Below are 25,929 nucleotides of genomic sequence, written 5' to 3'. Positions count from 1 at the left end.
CGCTGTCCGAAAGGACTGCAGAGTTGGAGCAGAGTAGGTTTTCCTACCCGGGGGTGCTGCGGAAGGAAGGTATGTAGACTTACCCGCCGTAGCCTTGGATATCCACATATCCAGTTCATCTCCAAAAACGGCCTCACCTGTGAATGGTAGGCTTTCCACGCCTTTCCTGGAATCCGCTTCCGCAGTCCATTGGCGTAGCCACAAGCCCCTGAGTGCTGACACGGCAGTGGTACGTGCGTTGAGCAAACCAATTTCCTTTAAGGCCTCTACCATAAAGGTAGGAGAGTCCTGAATATGCTGTAGGAGTAAAAGTATCTCCCCCCTAGGTAAGGAATCTAATCCGTCATTAGGTTACCTGACCACTTAGCAATGGCCTTAGTGATCTCAATCTTGCGGTCAGCCGTGTCCTTTAAGGATGCTGCTCCTGGCACAGGTAAGACTATCTTACGTGACAACCTAGATACCGATGCTTTCCCATTTCTTTCTATCCTCCAGAGGAAAACGAAAAGATCAGATTAACCTTTTAGGGATCTGAAACTTTTTATCAGGATTAGCCCAGGTTTCTTCAAACAGAGCATTCAATTCCTTTGATGCTGGAAAAGTAGCTGAGGATTTATTTTTTTACATTAAAATAGGATTCCTCCTCTACCTCCGCCACCTTGTCAGGAATGTGCAGGACATCTCTAATAGCTTCTATTAGGGCCTGTATTCTTTGTGACAGGACTGCATCTTCCCCACTTGCATCCACTTCACCCTCTTCTGTGCCTGATGTATCGTCATCAGTATCAGCCTGCATGAGTTGGGCCAGAGTACGCTTTTGTGGGCATTGGCAAATGTCAGGGGTCTGAGACGCTGGTATGGGGACTGAATCTCTATTCATCAGGTCATCCGTAGACTGTCTTAAGTATTGCATCTGTTTCTCAGTATGGGGTAATTTAGTAGAAATATTAGATATCATCCCCTTAACGGAATCTAACCATTGGGGGTTCTGTCCCACTAGCCTGAGAATGTGTACTATTCTGGGTACACGGTAGAGAGTCTCCAAGGGAGGACAGACACTCTGCTGTGCAGGAAACACAGTCCCTGGACATGGTAACGTGAAGGGACACACACACACCCACACACAGAAGGTGAAAACACCATTTAACCCACACAGAGCCCGCACGGAGACACAGAAAATGGAGCCAGCCACACCGCACCCTTTTAGCCAAGTAAACTCAGCTGGGTCGCCACACTAAGTCCCTTAAGAGGGCTTAGTATTCTACACCACTTTCCCCCCCTCCCCCGCCCCCCCTTCTAAGACCCCCTGGTACCGCTGAGGAGACGTGGAGTCTTTGTGGACGATCTGCGCTTCCCTGTGATGCCTTTTCAGTGTAATCTGCAGAGGGAAAATGGCGTTGGTGAGCTGCTGGTTCTGCTCATAGTGAAACCCCGCCCCCGTAATGGCGTGCGGCTTCCTGTTTTTTTTTTTATACTGGCCTGAGGTTTTGTTTTATACATCAGAGGGTTAGAACCCTTGTTAAGTTATGTGCCAGTGTGGGTATTATTGGTGGCTCAGTGCGCCCCTCACAGCGTGTCCTCCTGAGCCTCCCGGAGCACAGCCTGCATGTCAGCGCTGCGCTCCTACCCTTGTGCCGCCATTCCCGCCGGCGACCCGCTAACCAGGACGCCGGCGTTCTACTCACCACTCTTCTTTCTTCTGGTTCTGTTAGGGGTGGAGGCGTGCTGTGGGAGGGTGCGCTCGCCGTGGTGGGGCTTGCGAATGACTCCCTCATGAGCTCAGTGTCCTGTCAGCGGAGAAACGGGACCATTAACTCTTTAGGAAGTTGGGCCATTCTCCCCCGTAAGCAGGCATGCTGGTGCCACCCAGCAATGACTGTAAATAACAAACAGAAAAATAAATGCAGAAACCTCTTCAGGAGCTTCCCTAAGCGTGACCAGCTCCTCCAGGCACATTTTCTAAACGGAGTCTGGTAGGAGGGGCATAGAGGGAGGAGCCAGTGCACACTATTGATTTCTTAAAGTGCCCAAGGCTCCTAGTGGACCCGTCTATACCCCATGGTACTAATGTGGACCCCAGTATCCTCTAGGACGTAAGAGAAAAGAGGAGAGAGGGAGATGTCATGGGACAGAAAGAGAAAGACAGGAAAGGGATCAAAAGAGATGGGGAAGAGTAAAGAGGAGAGGAATACAGGAAAGGAGACTGGAGTAAGAATGGGTGTAGCTAGTCCTATAGGGTTCCATTGCAAAATTTCCACAGGCTGTCCCTGCTTGCAGCATTAGTCACATGGCCAGTAGATGTGCCTGCATCGGCACATTGCTAATAAAGAAGCCGCTCATGGTGCCCAGAAGGTGAGTGCCTGCCTGCTGGCATTGTAACTGGGTGCAGAGAGAGGGACAAGCACCAGAGGAAATCACACAACCTGCACCGACTACTACTATGCCCTTGAGGAAGAAAGAAGACATTGGAAGGGTTGGAAAGGAGAAAAAAAGAGGCAGGTCACTTTTTTAAGGATTTTGTGTGCTTGCGACTCAGCAAAGATTAAAGATTGTTACATTAATAATTTACGAGTATATGCACTTACAGCTTCTTTAGAGAAATTGCCTAGTAGATCAAAGTACTGTACATACAGATATACTCACAGTTCACGCGTCCCCTCCTCCCAACTTCCAGTGTATAGTTTTTGTAATTTGATGACATTTAGCTGTAACAGAAACAAAGTTAGTATACAGTATCTGTATATCTTAAACAGAATATCTATTATGAGCAGTTACCACTGTGTTTGCATATGTGAAAATAAGATTTTGGTACTTACCAGGTAAATCCTTTTCTTTGAATCCATAGGGGGCACTGGAGTACTCTTGGGATATGGTCCGGGCGTAGCCGGGAATGGCACATTTAAATATTTAAATTAGTAACTGGTTACCCCCACCATACTCCCATAGAGACTTCAGTATTTTTACTAGAGATGAGCGGGTTCGGTTTCTCTGAATCCGAACCCGCACGAACTTCATGTTTTTTTTCACGGGTCCGAGCGACTCGGATCTTCCCGCCTTGCTCGGTTAACCCGAGCGCGCCCGAACGTCATCATGACGCTGTCGGATTCTCGCGAGACTCGGATTCTATATAAGGAGCCGCGCGTCGCCGCCATTTTCACACGTGCATTGAGATTGATAGGGAGAGGACGTGGCTGGCGTCCTCTCCATTTAGATTAGGAGAGAGAGAGAGAGATTGACCTGAGGCTGATACTGTAGAAGAGAGTGCAGAGTTTAGTGACTGACCACAGTGACCACCAGCAGTGCAGTTGTTTTATTTAATATATCCGTTCTCTGCCTGAAAAAAACGGTACACACAGTGACTCAGTCACATACCATATCTGTGTGCACTGCTCAGCCCAGTGTGCTGCATGCCTGCATCATCTATGTATATATTATATATCTGACTGTGCTCAGCTCACACAGCTTATAATTGTGGGGGAGACTGGGGAGCACTGCAGTGCCAGTTATAGGTTATAGCAGGAGCCAGGAGTACAAGACAGTCACATACCATATCTGTGTGCACTGCTCAGCCCAGTGTGCTGCATCATCTATGTATATATATTATATATCTGACTGTGCTCAGCTCACACAGCTTATAATTGTGGGGGAGACTGGGGAGCACTGCAGTGCCAGTTATAGGTTATAGCAGGAGCCAGGAGTACATATTATATTAAAATTAAACAGTGCACACTTTTGCTGCAGGAGTGCCACTGCCAGTGTGACTGACCAGTGACCTGACCACACTGACCACCAGTATAGTTAGTAGTATACTATATTGTGATTGCCTGAAAAAGTTAAACACTCGTCGTGTGACTTCACTTGTGTGGTGTTTTTTTTTTTATTCTATAAAAAACTCATTCTGCTGACAGACAGTGTCCAGCAGGTCCGTCATTATATAATATATATACCTGTCCGGCTGCAGTAGTGATATATATATATTTTTTATATCATTATTTATCATCCAGTCGCAGCAGACACAGTACGGTAGTTCACGGCTGTAGCTACCTCTGTGTCGGCACTCGGCAGTCCATCCATAATTGTATACCACCTACCCGTGGTTTTTTTTTCTTTCTTCTTTATACATACATACATACTACTACATCTCTTTATCAACCAGTCTATATTAGCAGCAGACACAGTACAGTACGGTAGTTCACGGCTGTGGCTACCTCTGTGTCGGCACTCGGCAGTCCGTCCATAATTGTATACCACCTAACCGTGGTTTTTTTTTCTTTCTTCTTTATACATACATACTACGACATCTCTTTATCAACCAGTCTATATTAGCAGCAGACACAGTACAGTACGGTAGTTCACGGCTGTGGCTACCTCTGTGTCGGCACTCGGCAGTCCGTCCATAATTGTATACCACCTAACCGTGGTTTTTTTTTCTTTCTTCTTCATACATACATACTACGACATCTCTTTATCAACCAGTCTATATTAGCAGCAGACACAGTACAGTACGGTAGTTCACGGCTGTGGCTACCTCTGTGTCGGCACTCGGCAGTCCGTCCATAATTGTATACCACCTAACCGTGGTTTTTTTTTCTTTCTTCTTTATACATACATACTACGACATCTCTTTATCAACCAGTCTATATTAGCAGCAGACACAGTACAGTACGGTAGTTCACGGCTGTGGCTACCTCTGTGTCGGCACTCGGCAGTCCGTCCATAATTGTATACCACCTAACCGTGGTTTTTTTTTCTTTCTTCTTCATACATACATACTACGACATCTCTTTATCAACCAGTCTATATTAGCAGCAGACACAGTACAGTACGGTAGTTCACGGCTGTGGCTACCTCTGTGTCGGCACTCGGCAGTCCGTCCATAATTGTATACCACCTACCCGTGGTTTTTTTTTCTTTCTTCTTCATACATACATACTACGACATCTCTTTATCAACCAGTCTATATTAGCAGCAGACACAGTACAGTACGGTAGTTCACGGCTGTGGCTACCTCTGTGTCGGCACTCGGCAGTCCGTCCATAATTGTATACCACCTAACCGTGGTTTTTTTTTTCTTTCTTCTTCATACATACATACTACGACATCTCTTTATCAACCAGTCTATATTAGCAGCAGACACAGTACGGTAGTTCACGGCTGTAGCTACCTCTGTGTCGGCACTCGGCAGTCCGTCCATAATTGTATACTAGTATCCATCCATCTCCATTGTTTACCTGAGGTGCCTTTTAGTTGTGCCTATTAAAATATGGAGAACAAAAATGTTGAGGTTCCAAAATTAGGGAAAGATCAAGATCCACTTCCACCTCGTGCTGAAGCTGCTGCCACTAGTCATGGCCGAGACGATGAAATGCCAGCAACGTCGTCTGCCAAGGCCGATGCCCAATGTCATAGTACAGAGCATGTCAAATCCAAAACACCAAATATCAGTAAAAAAAGGACTCCAAAACCTAAAATAAAATTGTCGGAGGAGAAGCGTAAACTTGCCAATATGCCATTTACCACACGGAGTGGCAAGGAACGGCTGAGGCCCTGGCCTATGTTCATGGCTAGTGGTTCAGCTTCACATGAGGATGGAGGCACTCAGCCTCTCGCTATAAAAATGAAAAGACTCAAGCTGGCAAAAGCAGTAGCACCGCAAAGAACTGTGCGTTCTTCGAAATCCCAAATCCACAAGGAGAGTCCAATTGTGTCGGTTGCGATGCCTGACCTTCCCAACACTGGACGTGAAGAGCATGCGCCTTCCACCATTTGCACGCCCCCTGCAAGTGCTGGAAGGAGCACCCGCAGTCCAGTTCCTGATAGTCAGATTGAAGATGTCAGTGTTGAAGTACACCAGGATGAGGAGGATATGGGTGTTGCTGGCGCTGGGGAGGAAATTGACCAGGAGGATTCTGATGGTGAGGTGGTTTGTTTAAGTCAGGCACCCGGGGAGACACCTGTTGTCCGTGGGAGGAATATGGCCGTTGACATGCCTGGTGAAAATACCAAAAAAATCAGCTCTTCGGTGTGGAACTATTTCAACAGAAATGCGGACAACAGGTGTCAAGCCGTGTGTTCCCTTTGTCAAGCTGTAATAAGTAGGGGTAAGGACGTTAACCACCTCGGAACATCCTCCCTTATACGTCACCTGCAGCGCATTCATAATAAGTCAGTGACAAGTTCAAAAACTTTGGGTGACAGCGGAAGCAGTCCACTGACCAGTAAATCCCTTCCTCTTGTAACCAAGCTCACGCAAACCACCCCACCAACTCCCTCAGTGTCAATTTCCTCCTTCCCCAGGAATGCCAATAGTCCTGCAGGCAATGTCACTGGCAATTCTGACGAGTCCTCTCCTGCCTGGGATTCCTCCGATGCATCCTTGCGTGTAACGCCTACTGCTGCTGGCGCTGCTGTTGTTGCTGTTGGGAGTCGATGGTCATCCCAGAGGGGAAGTCGTAAGACCACTTTTACTACTTCCACCAAGCAATTGACTGTCCAACAGTCCTTTGCGAGGAAGATGAAATATCACAGCAGTCATCCTACTGCAAAGCGGATAACTGAGGCCTTGGCATCCTGGGTGGTGAGAACCGTGGTTCCGGTATCCATCATTACTGCAGAGCCAACTAGAGACTTGTTGGAGGTACTGTGTCCCCGGTACCAAATACCATCTAGGTTCCATTTCTCTAGGCAGGCGATACCGAAAATGTACACAGACCTCAGAAAAAGAGTCACCAGTGTCCTAAAAAATGCAGCTGTACCCAATGTCCACTTAACCACGGACATGTGGACAAGTGGAGCAGGGCAGGGTCAGGACTATATGACTGTGACAGCCCACTGGGTAGATGTATGGACTCCCGCCGCAAGAACAGCAGCGGCGGCACCAGTAGCAGCATCTCGCAAACGCCAACTCTTTCCTAGGCAGGCTACGCTTTGTATCACCGGTTTCCAGAATACGCACACAGCTGAAAACCTCTTACGGCAACTGAGGAAGATCATCGCGGAATGGCTTACCCCAATTGGACTCTCCTGTGGATTTGTGGCATCGGACAACGCCAGCAATATTGTGTGTGCATTAAATATGGGCAAATTCCAGCACGTCCCATGTTTTGCACATACCTTGAATTTGGTGGTGCAGAATTATTTAAAAAACGACAGGGGCGTGCAAGAGATGCTGTCGGTGGCCAGAAAAATTGCGGGACACTTTCGGCGTACAGGCACCACGTACAGAAGACTGGAGCACCACCAAAAACTACTGAACCTGCCCTGCCATCATCTGAAGCAAGAAGTGGTAACGAGGTGGAATTCAACCCTCTATATGCTTCAGAGGTTGGAGGAGCAGCAAAAGGCCATTCAAGCCTATACAATTGAGCACGATATAGGAGGTGGAATGCACCTGTCTCAAGCGCAGTGGAGAATGATTTCAACGTTGTGCAAGGTTCTGATGCCCTTTGAACTTGCCACACGTGAAGTCAGTTCAGACACTGCGAGCCTGAGTCAGGTCATTCCCCTCATCAGGCTTTTGCAGAAGAAGCTGGAGACATTGAAGGAGGAGCTAACACGGAGCGATTCCGCTAGGCATGTGGGACTTGTGGATGGAGCCCTTAATTCGCTTAACAAGGATTCACGGGTGGTCAATCTGTTGAAATCAGAGCACTACATTTTGGCCACCGTGCTCGATCCTAGATTTAAAGCCTACCTTGGATCTCTCTTTCCGGCAGACACAAGTCTGCTGGGGTTGAAAGACCTGCTGGTGAGAAAATTGTCAAGTCAAGCGGAACGCGACCTGTCAACATCTCCTCCTTCACATTCTCCCACAACTGGGGGTGCGAGGAAAAGGCTCAGAATTCCGAGCCCACCCGCTGGCGGTGATGCAGGGCAGTCTGGAGCGACTGCTGATGCTGACATCTGGTCCGGACTGAAGGACCTGACAACGATTACGGACATGTCGTCTACTGTCACTGCATATGATTCTCTCACCATTGAAAGAATGGTGGAGGATTATATTAGAGATGAGCGGGTTCGGTTTCTTTGAATCCGAACCCGCACGAACTTCACTTTTTTTTCCACGGGTCCGAGCGACTCGGATCTTCCCGCCTTGCTCGGTTAACCCGAGCGCGCCCGAACGTCATCATGACGCTGTCGGATTCTCGCGAGGCTCGGATTCTATCGCGAGACTCGGATTCTATATAAGGAGCCGCGCGTCGCCGCCATTTTCACTCGTGCATTGAGATTGATAGGGAGAGGACGTGTCTGGCGTCCTCTCCATTAGAATAGAGATAGATAGATTAGATAGAGAGAGATTGTGCAGAGTCGCAGACAGAGTTAGTTTACCACAGTCAGTGACCAGTGCAGTTGCTAGTTAACTTTTATTTAATATAATATATCCGTTCACTTCTCTCTGCTATATCCGTTCTCTGCCTGAAAAAAAAAACGATACACAGCACAGTCAGTCACACAGTGTGACTCAGTCTGTGTGCACTCAGCTCAGCCCAGTGTGCTGCACAGTCATCAATGTATAAATTAAAAGCTTATAATTAATTGTGGGGGAGACTGGGGAGCACTGCAGGTTGTTAGCAGGAGCCAGGAGTACAATTATATTAATTAACAGTGCACACTTTTGCTGCAGGAGTGGTGACCAGTGCCTGACCACCAGTATAGTGTTGTTGTATACTACTAATATCTCTTTAAATATCAACCAGTCTATATTAGCAGCAGACACAGTACAGTGCGGTAGTTCACGGCTGTGGCTACCTCTGTGTCGGCACACGGCAGGCAGTCCGTCCGACCAGAATTGTATTATTTATTATTATATACCTACCACCTAACCGTGGTTTTTTTTTCATTCTTTATACCGTCATAGTGTCATCCTAATTGTTACGAGTATACTACTATCTCTTTATCAACCAGTGTACAGTGCGGTAGTTCACGGCTGTGGCTACCTCTGTGTCGGCACACGGCAGGCAGTCCGTCCGACCAGAATTGTATTATTTATTATTATATACCTACCACCTAACCGTGGTTTTTTTTTCATTCTTTATACCGTCATAGTGTCATCCTAATTGTTACGAGTATACTACTATCTCTTTATCAACCAGTGTACAGTGCGGTAGTTCACGGCTGTGGCTACCTCTGTGTCGGCACACGGCAGGCAGTCCGTCCGACCAGAATTGTATTATTTATTATTATATACCTACCACCTAACCGTGGTTTTTTTTTCATTCTTTATACCGTCATAGTGTCATCCTAATTGTTACGAGTATACTACTATCTCTTTATCAACCAGTGTACAGTGCGGTAGTTCACGGCTGTGGCTACCTCTGTGTCGGCACACGGCAGGCAGTCCGTCCGACCAGAATTGTATTATTTATTATTATATACCTACCACCTAACCGTGGTTTTTTTTTCATTCTTTATACCGTCATAGTGTCATCCTAATTGTTACGAGTATACTACTATCTCTTTATCAACCAGTGTACAGTGCGGTAGTTCACGGCTGTGGCTACCTCTGTGTCGGCACACGGCAGGCAGTCCGTCCGACCAGAATTGTATTATTTATTATTATATACCTACCACCTAACCGTGGTTTTTTTTTCATTCTTTATACCGTCATAGTGTCATCCTAATTGTTACGAGTATACTACTATCTCTTTATCAACCAGTGTACAGTGCGGTAGTTCACGGCTGTGGCTACCTCTGTGTCGGCACACGGCAGGCAGTCCGTCCGACCAGAATTGTATTATTTATTATTATATACCTACCACCTAACCGTGGTTTTTTTTTCATTCTTTATACCGTCATAGTGTCATCCTAATTGTTACGAGTATACTACTATCTCTTTATCAACCAGTGTACAGTGCGGTAGTTCACGGCTGTGGCTACCTCTGTGTCGGCACACGGCAGGCAGTCCGTCCGACCAGAATTGTATTATTTATTATTATATACCTACCACCTAACCGTGGTTTTTTTTTCATTCTTTATACCGTCATAGTGTCATCCTAATTGTTACGAGTATACTACTATCTCTTTATCAACCAGTGTACAGTGCGGTAGTTCACGGCTGTGGCTACCTCTGTGTCGGCACACGGCAGGCAGTCCGTCCGACCAGAATTGTATTATTTATTATTATATACCTACCACCTAACCGTGGTTTTTTTTTCATTCTTTATACCGTCATAGTGTCATCCTAATTGTTACGAGTATACTACTATCTCTTTATCAACCAGTGTACAGTGCGGTAGTTCACGGCTGTGGCTACCTCTGTGTCGGCACACGGCAGGCAGTCCGTCCGACCAGAATTGTATTATTTATTATTATATACCTACCACCTAACCGTGGTTTTTTTTTCATTCTTTATACCGTCATAGTGTCATCCTAATTGTTACGAGTATACTACTATCTCTTTATCAACCAGTGTACAGTGCGGTAGTTCACGGCTGTGGCTACCTCTGTGTCGGCACACGGCAGGCAGTCCGTCCGACCAGAATTGTATTATTTATTATTATATACCTACCACCTAACCGTGGTTTTTTTTTCATTCTTTATACCGTCGTCATAGTGTCATACTAGTTGTTACGAGTATACTACTATCTCTTTATCAACCAGTGTACAGTGCGGTAGTTCACGGCTGTGGCTACCTCTGTGTCGGCAGTCGGCAGGCAGTCCGTCCATCCATAATTGTATTATTATTATAATATATACCACCTAACCGTGGTTTTTTTTTCATTCTTTATACCGTCGTCATAGTGTCATACTAGTTGTTACGAGTATACTACTATCTCTTTATCAACCAGTGTACAGTGCGGTAGTTCACGGCTGTGGCTACCTCTGTGTCGGCAGTCGGCAGGCAGTCCGTCCATCCATAATTGTATTATTATTATAATATATACCACCTAACCGTGGTTTTTTTTTCATTCTTTATACCGTCGTCATAGTGTCATACTAGTTGTTACGAGTATACTACTATCTCTTTATCAACCAGTGTACAGTGCGGTAGTTCACGGCTGTGGCTACCTCTGTGTCGGCAGTCGGCAGGCAGTCCGTCCATCCATAATTGTATTATTATTATAATATATACCACCTAACCGTGGTTTTTTTATACCACCTAACCGTGGCAGTCCGTCCATAATTGTATACTAGTATCCAATCCATCCATCTCCATTGTTTACCTGAGGTGCCTTTTAGTTCTGCCTATAAAATATGGAGAACAAAAAAGTTGAGGTTCCAAAATTAGGGAAAGATCAAGATCCACTTCCACCTCGTGCTGAAGCTGCTGCCACTAGTCATGGCCGAGACGATGAAATGCCAGCAACGTCGTCTGCCAAGGCCGATGCCCAATGTCATAGTACAGAGCATGTCAAATCCAAAACACCAAATATCAGAAAAAAAAGGACTCCAAAACCTAAAATAAAATTGTCGGAGGAGAAGCGTAAACTTGCCAATATGCCATTTACCACACGGAGTGGCAAGGAACGGCTGAGGCCCTGGCCTATGTTCATGGCTAGTGGTTCAGCTTCACATGAGGATGGAAGCACTCAGCCTCTCGCTAGAAAACTGAAAAGACTCAAGCTGGCAAAAGCACCGCAAAGAACTGTGCGTTCTTTGAAATCCCAAATCCACAAGGAGAGTCCAATTGTGTCGTTTGCGATGCCTGACCTTCCCAACACTGGACGTGAAGAGCATGCGCCTTCCACTATTTGCATGCCCCCTGCAAGTGCTGGAAGGAGCACCCGCAGTCCAGTTCCTGATAGTCAGATTGAAGATGTCAGTGTTGAAGTACACCAGGATGAGGAGGATATGGGTGTTGCTGGCGCTGGGGAGGAAATTGACCAGGAGGATTCTGATGGTGAGGTGGTTTGTTTAAGTCAGGCACCCGGGGAGACACCTGTTGTCCGTGGGAGGAATATGGCCGTTGACATGCCAGGTGAAAATACCAAAAAAATCAGCTCTTCGGTGTGGAGGTATTTCACCAGAAATGCGGACAACAGGTGTCAAGCCGTGTGTTCCCTTTGTCAAGCTGTAATAAGTAGGGGTAAGGACGTTAACCACCTCGGAACATCCTCCCTTATACGTCACCTGCAGCGCATTCATAATAAGTCAGTGACAAGTTCAAAAACTTTGGGTGACAGCGGAAGCAGTCCACTGACCAGTAAATCCCTTCCTCTTGTAACCAAGCTCACGCAAACCACCCCACCAACTCCCTCAGTGTCAATTTCCTCCTTCCCCAGGAATGCCAATAGTCCTGCAGGCCATGTCACTGGCAAGTCTGACGAGTCCTCTCCTGCCTGGGATTCCTCCGATGCATCCTTGCGTGTAACGCCTACTGCTGCTGGCGCTGCTGTTGTTGCCGCTGGGAGTCGATGGTCATCCCAGAGGGGAAGTCGTAAGCCCACTTGTACTACTTCCAGTAAGCAATTGACTGTTCAACAGTCCTTTGCGAGGAAGATGAAATATCACAGCAGTCATCCTACTGCAAAGCGGATAACTGAGGCCTTGGCATCCTGGGTGGTGAGAAACGTGGTTCCGGTATCCATCATTACTGCAGAGCCAACTAGAGACTTGTTGGAGGTACTGTGTCCCCGGTACCAAATACCATCTAGGTTCCATTTCTCTAGGCAGGCGATACCGAAAATGTACACAGACCTCAGAAAAAGAGTCACCAGTGTCCTAAAAAATGCAGCTGTACCCAATGTCCACTTAACCACGGACATGTGGACAAGTGGAGCAGGGCAGGGTCAGGACTATATGACTGTGACAGCCCACTGGGTAGATGTATGGACTCCCGCCGCAAGAACAGCAGCGGCGGCACCAGTAGCAGCATCTCGCAAACGCCAACTCTTTCCTAGGCAGGCTACGCTTTGTATCACCGCTTTCCAGAATACGCACACAGCTGAAAACCTCTTACGGCAACTGAGGAAGATCATCGCGGAATGGCTTACCCCAATTGGACTCTCCTGTGGATTTGTGGCATCGGACAACGCCAGCAATATTGTGTGTGCATTAAATCTGGGCCAATTCCAGCACGTCCCATGTTTTGCACATACCTTGAATTTGGTGGTGCAGAATTTTTTAAAAAACGACAGGGGCGTGCAAGAGATGCTGTCGGTGGCCAGAAGAATTGCGGGACACTTTCGGCGTACAGGCACCACGTACAGAAAACTGGAGCACCACCAAAAACTACTGAACCTGCCCTGCCATCATCTGAAGCAAGAAGTGGTAACGAGGTGGAATTCAACCCTCTATATGCTTCAGAGGTTGGAGGAGCAGCAAAAGGCCATTCAAGCCTATACAATTGAGCACGATATAGTAGGTGGAATGCACCTGTCTCAAGTGCAGTGGAGAATGATTTCAACGTTGTGCAAGGTTCTGATGCCCTTTGAACTTGCCACACGTGAAGTCAGTTCAGACACTGCCAGCCTGAGTCAGGTCATTCCCCTCATCAGGCTTTTGCAGAAGAAGCTGGAGGCATTGAAGGAGGAGCTAACACGGAGCGATTCCGCTAGGCATGTGGGACTTGTGGATGCAGCCCTTAATTCGCTTAACAAGGATTCACGGGTGGTCAATCTGTTGAAATCAGAGCACTACATTTTGGCCACCGTGCTCGATCCTAGATTTAAAGCCTACCTTGGATCTCTCTTTCCGGCAGACACAGGTCTGCTGGGGTTGAAAGACCTGCTGGTGACAAAATTGTCAAGTCAAGCGGAACGCGACCTGTCAACATCTCCTCCTTCACATTCTCCCGCAACTGGGGGTGCGAGGAAAAGGCTCAGAATTCCGAGCCCACCCGCTGGCGGTGATGCAGGGCAGTCTGGAGCGACTGCTGATGCTGACATCTGGTCCGGACTGAAGGACCTGACAACGATTACGGACATGTCGTCTACTGTCACTGCATATGATTCTCTCAACATTGATAGAATGGTGGAGGATTATATGAGTGACCGCATCCAAGTAGGCACGTCACACAGTCCGTACTTATACTGGCAGGAAAAAGAGGCAATTTGGAGGCCCTTGCACAAACTGGCTTTATTCTACCTAAGTTGCCCTCCCACAAGTGTGTACTCCGAAAGAGTGTTTAGTGCCGCCGCTCACCTTGTCAGCAATCGGCGTACGAGGTTACATCCAGAAAATGTGGAGAAGATGATGTTCATTAAAATGAATTATAATCAATTCCTCCGCGGAGACATTGACCAGCAGCAATTGCCTCCACAAAGTACACAGGGAGCTGAGATGGTGGATTCCAGTGGGGACGAATTGATAATCTGTGAGGAGGGGGATGTACACGGTGATATATCGGAGGGTGAAGATGAGGTGGACATCTTGCCTCTGTAGAGCCAGTTTGTGCAAGGAGAGATTAATTGCTTCTTTTTTGGGGGGGGTCCAAACCAACCCGTCATATCAGTCACAGTCGTGTGGCAGACCCTGTCACTGAAATGATGGGTTGGTTAAAGTGTGCATGTCCTGTTTTGTTTATACAACATAAGGGTGGGTGGGAGGGCCCAAGGATAATTCCATCTTGCACCTCTTTTTTCTTTTCTTTTTCTTTGCATCATGTGCTGATTGGGGAGGGTTTTTTGGAAGGGACATCCTGCGTGACACTGCAGTGCCACTCCTAGATGGGCCCGGTGTTTGTGTCGGCCACTAGGGTCGCTAATCTTACTCACACAGCTACCTCATTGCGCCTCTTTTTTTCTTTGCGTCATGTGCTGTTTGGGGAGGGTTTTTTGGAAGGGACATCCTGCGTGACACTGCAGTGCCACTCCTAGATGTGCCCGGTGTTTGTGTCGGCCACTAGGGTCGCTAATCTTACTCACACAGTCAGCTACCTCATTGCGCCTCTTTTTTTCTTTGCGTCATGTGCTGTTTGGGGAGGGTTTTTTGGAAGGGCCATCCTGCGTGACACTGCAGTGCCACTCCTAGATGGGCCCGGTGTTTGTGTCGGCCACTAGGGTCGCTTATCTTACTCACACAGCGACCTCGGTGCAAATTTTAGGACTAAAAATAATATTGTGAGGTGTGATGTGTTCAGAATAGGCTGAAAATGAGTGTAAATTATGTTTTTTGAGGTTAATAATACTTTGGGATCAAAATTACCCCCAAATTCTATGATTTAAGCTGTTTTTTAGGGTTTTTTTAAAAAAACACCCGAATCCAAAACACACCCGAATCCGACAAAAAAAATTCGGTGAGGTTTTGCCAAAACGCGGTCGAACCCAAAACACGGCCGCGGAACCGAACCCAAAACCAAAACACAAAACCCGAAAAATTTCCGGCGCTCATCTCTAGATTATATGAGTGACCGCATCCAAGTAGGCACGTCACACAGTCCTTACTTATACTGGCAGGAAAAAGAGGCAATTTGGAGGCCATTGCACAAACTGGCTTTATTCTACCTAAGTTGCCCTCCCACAAGTGTGTACTCCGAAAGAGTGTTTAGTGCCGCCGCTCACCTTGTCAGCAATTGGCGTACGAGGTTACATCCAGAAAATGTGGAGAAGATGATGTTCATTAAAATGAATTATAATCAATTCCTCCGCGGAGACATTGACCAGCAGCAATTGCCTCCACAAAGTACACAGGGAGCTGAGATGGTGGATTCCAGTGGGGACGAATTGATAATCTGTGAGGAGGGGGATGTACACGGTGATATATCGGAGGGTGATGATGAGGTGGACATCTTGCCTCTGTAGAGCCAGTTTGTGCAAGGAGAGATTAATTGCTTCTTTTTTGGGGGGGGTCCAAACCAACCCGTCATATCAGTCACAGTCGTGTGGCAGACCCTGTCACTGAAATGATGGGTTGGTTAAAGTGTGCATGTCCTGTTTTGTTTATACAACATAAGGGTGGGTGGGAGGGCCCAAGGACAATTCCATCTTGCACCTCTTTTTTCTTTTATTTTTCTTTGCGTCATGTGCTGTTTGGGGAGGGTTTTTTGGAAGGGACATCCTGCGTGACACTGCAGTGCCACTCCTAAATGGGCCCGGTGTTTGTGTCGGCCACTAGGGTCGCTAATCTTACTCACACAGTCAGCTACCTCATTGCGCCTCTTTTTTTCTTTGCGTCATGTGCTGATTGGGGAGGGTTTTTTGGAAGGGACATCCTGCGTGACACTGCAGTGCCACTCCTAAATGGGCCCGGTGTTTGTGTCGGCCACTAGGGTCGCTAATCTTACTCACACAGTCAGCTACCTCATTGCGCCTCTTTTTTTCTTTGCGTCATGTGCTGATTGGGGAGGGTTTTTTGGAAGGGACATCCTGCGTGACACTGCAGTGCCACTCCTAAATGGGCCCGGTGTTTGTGTCGGCCACTAGGGTCGCTAATCTTACTCACACAGTCAGCTACCTCATTGCGCCTCTTTTTTTCTTTGCGTCATGTGCTGATTGGGGAGGGTTTTTTGGAAGGGACATCCTGCGTGACACTGCAGTGCCACTCCTAAATGGGCCCGGTGTTTGTGTCGGCCACTAGGGTCGCTTATCTTACTCACACAGTCAGCTACCTCATTGCGCCTCTTTTTTTCTTTGCGTCATGTGCTGATTGGGGAGGGTTTTTTGGAAGGGACATCCTGCGTGACACTGCAGCGCCACTCCTAGATGGGCCAGGTGTTTGTGTCGGCCACTAGTGTCGCTTAGCTTAGTCATCCAGTGACCTTGGTGCAAATTTTAGGACTAAAAATAATATTGTGAGGTGTGAGGTATTCAGAATAGACTGAAAATGAGTGGAAATTATGGTTTTTGAGGTTAATAATAATATGGGATCAAAATGACCCCCAAATTCTATGATTTAAGCTGTTTTTTAGTGTTTTTTTTAAAAAACACCCGAATCCAAAACACACCCGAATCTGATAAAAAAAAAAAAGTGAGGTTTTGCCAAAACGCGGTCGAACCCAAAACACGGCCGCGGAACCGAACCCAAAACCAAAACACAAAACCCGAAAAATTTCAGGCGCTCATCTCTAATTTTTACTGAGGCGAACAGGAACGATAGAGAGGATGAACCATAGAGAATTACATATAACCTTATAATATAACGGTCAACAGTAAAGTTGACACATAATGGAAATTACAACTGTCAACCCTAAAGTTGACATAATGTAACTGACCACTAAGCAGTTGACACCCTAATCACCGTAACTTCGTATCCATTGGCGATAATGTGTTCCTATAAGATCCACTGAGCTTACCACAAGACAGGTAAAACTGCTCTGGGTGGGCGTCCAGTGCCCCCTATGGATTCAAAGAAAAGGATTTACCTGGTAAGTACCAAAATCCTATTTTCTTTTTCATCCACTAGGGGTCACTGGAGTACTCTTGGGACGTACCAAAGCTTCCCCCGTGGGCGGGAGAGCAGTCTGGCACCTGTAACACTAGGTGGCCAAAGCTAGATGCTGATGCCGTAACCGTAGTAAACCTGTAAAAGACATAAACGTGTGCACTGATGGTCATGCACCTATGACCCTATAGCAGCTTGTCTAAGTTGTGTCTTAGAAGGTCCATGACCTGCTGCCTATGACGTTCCCAAGGAACGTGTGGAATAGTCCGACACTGATGTAGGCGTTTGTAGCCTGCCCATGACGTTCTCCAGAACGTGTGGAATGGCCTGACACTGATGTCGGCGGTTATAGCCTATGATGAAGCTAATCCTGACGTATGACCTAAGGTCTGCTTGGAACTGGCCAAGCCATCTTAACTACATTATAGAGAACAAACAATGTGTCTGTTCTACTTACAGTTAATGTTTGGGCTACATAAACGCGTAATGCGCGTACCACCTCTAAAGTAACTGTAGTTCCTGAACCTACTGATAACCCAGGAACTACGATTGAATAAGTGATGCGTAACATCTTTTGGTGAGAAAAAGGAATTTGTGCGAAGTTCCGCCCTATGAGCACAAGATACGGTGGCTTGCATGACAAGGCACCCAAGTCTAAAGACACGCCTTGCTGAGGCTAAGGCTACGAGAAACTGTTTTCCAAGTGAAAAACTTAAGACTTAAAAAATAAAATAAACCCAGATTCAATACCCATGGCGCTGTAGGTGGTATAAATGGAGGTTGTACTCTGAGGACACCTTGCAGGAAGATGTATACAATCGGCAAAAGAGCCAAATGCCTTTGAAGGCAAATTTGACAAGGCAAAAACCTGCACTTTAAGTGTAGAAACGTAGTCCTCCACCTAACCCAGTCTGTAAGAATATAAAACGGACTAGATGATGTCGGAAACGTCCGAGCTTCCCACCAACCTATATAGCTAAATCTTGTGATAATGAGCCGCCATAACTGGCTTCCTGGCACGTAACATGGCTAGTAGAATAGATTCTGGAACGCCCTCTCTTTTTAAGGGCAGTAACAACAGCCACCCCATCAAACACAGCCGCGCTAAATCGGGGTAAAGAAACGGACCCTGTTGTAACAGGTCCGGACGCGGCGGAAGTGGTCAAGGATCGGCTGTGAGTAGTTTGCGGAAATCCGAGAACCATACTCTCCTAGCTAATAAGGCACCACCAGTATGACTCCCGTTTGGTCCGCTTTAGCAACTGAGAAAACAGCGGAAACAGATTATTTTTTTATTTTTTCCCCCCCGGGATGCCATTAGATCTCCCTTATGGGTAACTCCACTCGCTTCTGAATTCAATGCCCAGTTTGCTGGAGGAAAAACCTGACAGCTGGGATAATCTACCTTCCAGTTGTCCACTCCAGAACAAACACTGCCGACAATATCACCTGGCGACGCTCGGCCCAATTGAGAATTCGAGCAACTTCCCGCATGCCATGTGACTTTGAATTCCTCCTTGTTCTATATGCGACTGCTGTGGCGTTGTCTGAGTGCATCTGGATAGTCTGAGACCGGAGCATGTGCACTGTTTGTTGCAGCGCGTTGGAAATTGCCCTGAGTTCCAGATCATTTAATTGACAGCCATCTTCCGTGAACCATGATAATTTATCCAATTCCAGACGCCGAACATTCTCCCCGCGGAGAGAATGTGTACTTTGAGCCACCAGAGTAGTGAAATTCTGGCCCTTGGAGACAACCGCACCATCTGATGAAATTGTAGATGCGTGCCATAACATTCAGATGAAAAGTCATGAGTGAACTCCTTGCGAACTGGAGTACGTCGAAAGACGCCACCACCCTCCTTCCTAGTAGTCGAATGCCCAAATGCACCGAGACAGTCAGTGGATTGTATACTAACTGTATGTGATGACGAACACTTCGGTGTTGTGTTCAGGCAGGGAACCCATTTATCCACGGAATCATTCCTAAGCATGAATCCTTTGTGACAGAATGAGGGACGATTTCATGAGGATGACAATCCAACCGTAGTGAACAAAGTTCTTGTACGTTCGTAATGCACATTGCAGGAATAAGCGTTGAGACCTAGTGTTGATGAGTAGATCTCCAAAGTACAGAACTGTTATCCTTCTTAGGAATTTGAGATGAGCTATCATGCCATCTTCTAGATGTGACTACCCGAGGAGCCGGTAAGAAGTCAAACGGTAGTGAATGAAAGGAAAATTGGTTTCTACAGCAAACCATAAGTAGGCCCGATTCGTTTAAATATAAGATCCATCAAAATTCGGTATTACTGCGGATCTCACCTGCCGTCACCGACTGCCATTATTCGACGTTGAATCTATAGCAAGCGACGTACTGTCTGCAGGGTCAGTAACGAACTGACAGCGTGATTAGTCTTGGAACTATCCCAAACCAGAAATAATAACCGAGACTCGGGTGTTACCTGCGGTATCAAACTACTGAGACTACGAGAGCCTATCTGCAGAACCGCCGTCTTGTCCTCTGACGGAGGCCGACCTGTCCTGCAGAAGGCAATGATAGGAAACCGTCGACCGTATTTTCATAATCTGTGAAATCAAAGTTGTGGTTCCACCTAACTGTGGATGTCCACAACTGATGATCGGAGGTATAATAATTGTTTGCCGCATTGGGTATCGAATCCTGGAGTGCATGCATTGCAGGCAGACCACGGCGCCGAATGAACTGAGGTGTAAAGACAATATCCTGAGTAGTCCTCATTCAGGAATTCGCGTAGACAATGGTAGGAAATCAGATTCCCCCCCCCACTTGGTCTGCGATCTATTCTCGTTTGGAATCCGACTCCGCCTGTTAGGAACGTAGCCAAAGTAGACTTTATGCGCCACTAGCGAAGCTGAAAACGCAAGAACCAACTGCCAACGTCCACAGAAGCTGTAGGCAGCAAGAAGTGTAAGGTGGTCTTTGTGTAGGGCAAACCTGAACTGGAGTGCCCTGCCACTACAGCCTTGTTACCTCAAACCCCTACCAAGGCAGGGCGAAGCAACAGCCCTACTGCTGTGTAGGGTACACTCCGATAGGTAGTTAAACGCCCAATAATTGCAATTGTCTCTCATTGGAAATTGTTCAGCCTTCGCTGAGAACCTGACGTACTGGCCTGGTGCTATGAGGGCTGGCGGCGAATCGACCGCAACAATCTAGCTGAAACAGTAAATTTTTCCTCTCAGGCAGTACATGCGCCCGCATTCCCCCCAAAGAGGACCGGTAAGGGTCTGTGCAGTCGTATTTGTCCGACACACTGTGTGACCGACTTTGCAGCGAAGCTGCTTGTTTGACTATGCATTAGACTTAGTGATCATGTACCCCGACCAGTAAGTACTAGAGATGAGCGGGTTCGGTTTCTCTGAATCCGAACCCGCCAGAACTTCATGTTTTTTTTCACGGGTCCGAGCGACTCGGATCTTCCCGCCTTGCTCGGTTAACCCGAGCGCGCCCGAACGTCATCATGACGCTGTCGGATTCTCGCGAGGCTCGGATTCTATCGCGAGACTCGGATTCTATATAAGGAGCCGCGCGTCGCCGCCATTTTCACACGTGCATTGAGATTGATAGGGAGAGGACGTGGCTGGCGTCCTCTCCGTTTAGAATTAGAATAGATTAGAGAGACACTTGATTTACTAATTTTGGGGAGCATTAGGAGTACTCAGTAGTGTACAGTGCAGAGTTTTGCTGATAGTGACCAGTGACCACCACTTTTATTTATAATCCGTTCTCTGCCTGAAAAAAGCGATACACAGCACACAGTGACTCAGTCACATACCATATCTGTGTGCACTGCTCAGGCTCAGGCCAGTGTGCTGCATCATCTATTATCTATATATAATATTATATATATCTGTCTGACTGCTCAGCTCACACAGCTTATAATTGTGGGGGAGACTGGGGAGCACTACTGCCGTGCCAGTTATAGGTTATAGCAGGAGCCAGGAGTACATAATATAATCCGTTCTCTGCCTGAAAAAAGCGATACACAGCACACAGTGACTCAGTCACATACCATATCTGTGTGCACTGCTCAGGCTCAGGCCAGTGTGCTGCATCATCTATTATCTATATATAATATTATATATATCTGTCTGACTGCTCAGCTCACACAGCTTATAATTGTGGGGGAGACTGGGGAGCACTACTGCAGTGCCAGTTATAGGTTATAGCAGGAGCCAGGAGTACATAATATATTATATAGTGAGTGACCACCAGACACACAGTGCAGTTTATTTAATATATCCGTTCTCTGCCTGAAAAAAGCGATACACACAGTGACTCAGTCAGTCACATACCATATCTGTGTGCACTGCTCAGGCTCAGGCCAGTGTGCTGCATCATCTATATATATTATATATCTGTCTGACTGCTCAGCTCACACAGCTTATAATTGTGGGGGAGACTGGGGAGCACTACTGCAGTGCCAGTTATAGGTTATAGCAGGAGCCAGGAGTACATAATATTATATTAAAATTAAACAGTGCACACTTTTGCTGCAGGAGTGCCACTGCCAGTGTGACTAGTGACCAGTGACCTGACCACCAGTATATAATATTAGTAGTATACTATCTCTTTATCAACCAGTCTATATTAGCAGCAGACACAGTACAGTGCGGTAGTTCACGGCTGTGGCTACCTCTGTGTCGGCACTCGGCAGCCCGTCCATAATTGTATATACCACCTAACCGTGTTTTTTTTTTCTTTCTTTATACATACATACTAGTTACGAGTATACTATCTCTTTATCAACCAGTCTATATATTAGCAGCAGACACAGTACAGTGCGGTAGTTCACGGCTGTGGCTACCTCTGTGTCGGCACTCGGCAGCCCGTCCATAATTGTATATACCACCTAACCGTGGTTTTTTTTTCTTTCTTTATACATACATACTAGTTACGAGTATACTATCTCTTTATCAACCAGTCTATATTAGCAGCAGACACAGTACAGTGCGGTAGTTCACGGCTGTGGCTACCTCTGTGTCGGCACTCGGCAGCCCGTCCATAATTGTATATACCACCTAACCGTGGTTTTTTTTTCTTTCTTTATACATACATACTAGTTACGAGTATACTATCTCTTTATCAACCAGTCTATATATTAGCAGCAGACACAGTACAGTGCGGTAGTTCACGGCTGTGGCTACCTCTGTGTCGGCACTCGGCAGCCCGTCCATAATTGTATATACCACCTAACCGTGGTTTTTTTTTCTTTCTTTATACATACATACTAGTTACGAGTATACTATCTCTTTATCAACCAGTCTATATATTAGCAGCAGACACAGTACAGTGCGGTAGTTCACGGCTGTGGCTACCTCTGTGTCGGCACTCGGCAGCCCGTCCATAATTGTATACTAGTATCCAATCCATCCATCTCCATTGTTTACCTGAGGTGCCTTTTAGTTGTGCCTATTAAAATATGGAGAACAAAAATGTTGAGGTTCCAAAATTAGGGAAAGATCAAGATCCACTTCCACCTCGTGCTGAAGCTGCTGCCACTAGTCATGGCCGAGACGATGAAATGCCAGCAACGTCATCTGCCAAGGCCGATGCCCAATGGCATAGTACAGAGCATGTCAAAACCAAAACACCAAATATCAGTAAAAAAAGGACTCCAAAACCTAAAATAAAATTGTCGGAGGAGAAGCGTAAACTTGCCAATATGCCATTTACCACACGGAGTGGCAAGGAACGGCTGAGGCCCTGGCCTATGTTCATGGCTAGTGGTTCAGCTTCACATGAGGATGGAAGCACTCAGCCTCTCGCTAGAAAACTGAAAAGACTCAAGCTGGCAAAAGCACCGCAAAGAACTGTGCGTTCTTTGAAATCCCAAATCCACAAGGAGAGTCCAATTGTGTCGGTTGCGATGCCTGACCTTCCCAACACTGGACGTGAAGAGCATGCGCCTTCCACCATTTGCACGCCCCCTGCAAGTGCTGGAAGGAGCACCCGCAGTCCAGTTCCTGATAGTCAGATTGAAGATGTCAGTGTTGAAGTACACCAGGATGAGGAGGATATGGGTGTTGCTGGCGCTGGGGAGGAAATTGACCAGGAGGATTCTGATGGTGAGGTGGTTTGTTTAAGTCAGGCACCCGGGGAGACACCTGTTGTCCGTGGGAGGAATATGGCCGTTGACATGCCAGGTGAAAATACCAAAAAAATCAGCTCTTCGGTGTGGAGGTATTTCACCAGAAATGCGGACAACAGGTGTCAAGCCGTGTGTTCCCTTTGTCAAGCTGTAATAAGTAGGGGTAAGGACGTTAACCACCTCGGAACATCCTCCCTTATACGTCACCTGCAGCGCATTCATAATAAGTCAGTGACAAGTTCAAAAACTTTGGGTGACAGCGGAAGCAGTCCACTGACCAGTAAATCCCTTCCTCTTGTAACCAAGCTCACGCAAACCAACCCACCAACTCCCTCAGTGTCAATTTCCTCCTTCCCCAGGAATGCCAATAGTCCTGCAGGCCATGTCACTGGCAATTCTGACGAGTCCTCTCCTGCCTGGGATTCCTCCGATGCATCCTTGCGTGTAACGCCTACTGCTGCTGGCGCTGCTGTTGTTGCCGCTGGGAGTCGATGGTCATCCCAGAGGGGAAGTCGTAAGCCCACTTGTACTACTTCCAGTAAGCAATTGACTGTTCAACAGTCCTTTGCGAGGAAGATGAAATATCACAGCAGTCATCCTACTGCAAAGCGGATAACTGAGTCCTTGACAACTATGTTGGTGTTAGACGTGCGTCCGGTATCCGCCGTTAGTTCACAGGGAACTAGACAATTTATTGAGGCAGTGTGCCCCCGTTACCAAATACCATCTAGGTTCCACTTCTCTAGGCAGGCGATACCGAGAATGTACACGGACGTCAGAAAAAGACTCACCAGTGTCCTAAAAAATGCAGTTGTACCCAATGTCCACTTAACCACGGACATGTGGACAAGTGGAGCAGGGCAGGGTCAGGACTATATGACTGTGACAGCCCACTGGGTAGATGTATGGACTCCCGCCGCAAGAACAGCAGCGGCGGCACCAGTAGCAGCATCTCGCAAACGCCAACTCTTTCCTAGGCAGGCTACGCTTTGTATCACCGCTTTCCAGAATACGCACACAGCTGAAAACCTCTTACGGCAACTGAGGAAGATCATCGCGGAATGGCTTACCCCAATTGGACTCTCCTGTGGATTTGTGGCATCGGACAACGCCAGCAATATTGTGTGTGCATTAAATATGGGCAAATTCCAGCACGTCCCATGTTTTGCACATACCTTGAATTTGGTGGTGCAGAATTTTTTAAAAAACGACAGGGGCATGCAAGAGATGCTGTCGGTGGCCAGAAAAATTGCGGGACACTTTCGGCGTACAGGCACCACGTACAGAAGACTGGAGCACCACCAAAAACTACTGAACCTGCCCTGCCATCATCTGAAGCAAGAAGTGGTAACGAGGTGGAATTCAACCCTCTATATGCTTCAGAGGTTGGAGGAGCAGCAAAAGGCCATTCAAGCCTATACAATTGAGCACGATATAGTAGGTGGAATGCACCTGTCTCAAGTGCAGTGGAGAATGATTTCAACGTTGTGCAAGGTTCTGATGCCCTTTGAACTTGCCACACGTGAAGTCAGTTCAGACACTGCCAGCCTGAGTCAGGTCATTCCCCTCATCAGGCTTTTGCAGAAGAAGCTGGAGGCATTGAAGAAGGAGCTAAAAGGGAGCGATTCCGCTAGGCATGTGGGACTTGTGGATGCAGCCCTTAATTCGCTTAACAAGGATTCACGGGTGGTCAATCTGTTGAAATCAGAGCACTACATTTTGGCCACCGTGCTCGATCCTAGATTTAAAGCCTACCTTGGATCTCTCTTTCCGGCAGACACAGGTCTGCTGGGGTTGAAAGACCTGCTGGTGACAAAATTGTCAAGTCAAGCGGAACGCGACCTGTCAACATCTCCTCCTTCACATTCTCCCGCAACTGGGGGTGCGAGGAAAAGGCTCAGAATTCCGAGCCCACCCGCTGGCGGTGATGCAGGGCAGTCTGGAGCGACTGCTGATGCTGACATCTGGTCCGGACTGAAGGACCTGACAACGATTACGGACATGTCGTCTACTGTCACTGCATATGATTCTCTCAACATTGATAGAATGGTGGAGGATTATATGAGTGACCGCATCCAAGTAGGCACGTCACACAGTCCGTACTTATACTGGCAGGAAAAAGAGGCAATTTGGAGGCCCTTGCACAAACTGGCTTTATTCTACCTAAGTTGCCCTCCCACAAGTGTGTACTCCGAAAGAGTGTTTAGTGCCGCCGCTCACCTTGTCAGCAATCGGCGTACGAGGTTACATCCAGAAAATGTGGAGAAGATGATGTTCATTAAAATGAATTATAATCAATTCCTCCGCGGAGACATTGACCAGCAGCAATTGCCTCCACAAAGTACACAGGGAGCTGAGATGGTGGATTCCAGTGGGGACGAATTGATAATCTGTGAGGAGGGGGATGTACACGGTGATATATCGGAGGGTGAAGATGAGGTGGACATCTTGCCTCTGTAGAGCCAGTTTGTGCAAGGAGAGATTAATTGCTTCTTTTTGGGGGGGGGTCCAAACCAACCCGTCATATCAGTCACAG

The sequence above is a fragment of the Pseudophryne corroboree genome, chromosome 8 (genome assembly GCF_028390025.1).
Source record: "Pseudophryne corroboree isolate aPseCor3 chromosome 8, aPseCor3.hap2, whole genome shotgun sequence".
NCBI lineage: Eukaryota > Metazoa > Chordata > Amphibia > Anura > Myobatrachidae > Pseudophryne > Pseudophryne corroboree.
This window is presented reverse-complemented; position numbering follows the sequence as displayed.